This window comes from Aphelocoma coerulescens, chromosome 1 (assembly GCF_041296385.1).
Source record: "Aphelocoma coerulescens isolate FSJ_1873_10779 chromosome 1, UR_Acoe_1.0, whole genome shotgun sequence".
NCBI lineage: Eukaryota > Metazoa > Chordata > Aves > Passeriformes > Corvidae > Aphelocoma > Aphelocoma coerulescens.
Genome location: NC_091013.1, coordinates 96,055,768 through 96,057,111, shown reverse-complemented (window position 1 = coordinate 96,057,111; position 1,344 = coordinate 96,055,768).

The window sequence follows — 1,344 nt, the reverse complement described above, 5'->3', positions numbered from 1 at the left end:
TTAATGCTAAAATGGAGGCCACAGTGTGTCAGTATAAAGAATGTTATGGCAGCAAAGTCTTCAGCGACTGCTGCTTCTACCTCATCCCCACTTCTTCTTTGTGCCACAGCCACTTCCCAGCTGGCTGATCCTCAAAACCATGTGCTACTTTATAAACGTGGTGGTGTAGCTTCCAACTGAAAAACAAACAAACAAACCCAACACAGGGTTGTTATCGTTGCCTCTACTACCACAAGAAAACTGCACTAGTTAGGTTTAAAATGGATCTTTAAAGGAAATGTTAGAGTAATTTCTAAAGATGAGTTATAGAACAGTGCAAAGGGCTGGGTAATCACCTCATTTTCAGAGGGCTCTTTCAGTTGAGGAAATCTCAGATGTGTCACTAAACTGGTACAGTGGAACTGGTGAAAATGTCTGAATGGATGCTCAGCTTTCTGTGATAAGAGCCAGTGTGTATAAAGACTGAGGGAATCATTTGCAGTCCCCAAGATATTCCACATCCTCTCCTTGCGTGCAAGCACAGGGCACCCTCCATGTGGGAGCTGTTTGGACAGTAGGGTGCATGGGAGCAATCCCATCCACGACTTACTCTGGGAAATTTCTCCCTGCTGTGCTTCCAGAGGAACAGAAACACCCTCCAGCCTTTTACGGGATTCAAACACTCCTGCCATACATACTTTGTGTACCAGAAAATGGAAAGAGAATAGAAGGCTACATTTTAAAGCTTTGCAACTCATATTCAACAGCAGGGCCTAGCAATTTACTAAGCAATTCTATGCAAGCCTGTGATAGAGTTCAACCATCCCCTGGGTTTTATTCTATGAGCTAGCTTGGTTTCCCCACTTTATTGTTGTGCTTGCTGAGCTTAATATTCATTCTAACCTTTAGATCACAGAAGGCACTGCAATCTCCAAGTCAATGCCCTGAATAGGCTAGCACTGTTCCCAGGACAAGTGTTCCTGAACATCAACCACTTCCCCAACATAGGATACTCTTTCTACTTCTACCTGCCAATTCCTTTCTGTTCATCATCTCCGTCTGGCTGATGCCCACATTCCCTCACTCCTGTAGATGCTCTGCCTTGGCTCCCAGCTGTGTACAGCTGACAGATCCCCAGGGTCCAGCCAAAACTGTGGCTGTACTGCATCACATTCTCTGCATTAGAGTAGGTGTTGGTCTGCTTCTAGGGACAAAAGGGAAGCTGCTCACTTTTTGTGTGCTTTTCTGTCTCTGTTGAAACGCAGCTACAGCTTCCATCCCAAGGGTACCTGAGGCACCAGCCTTCTGACCACGCTTCCATCTTTTCCTACTTTGCCACCCCCTCAACACCTCTAACATGAAGCT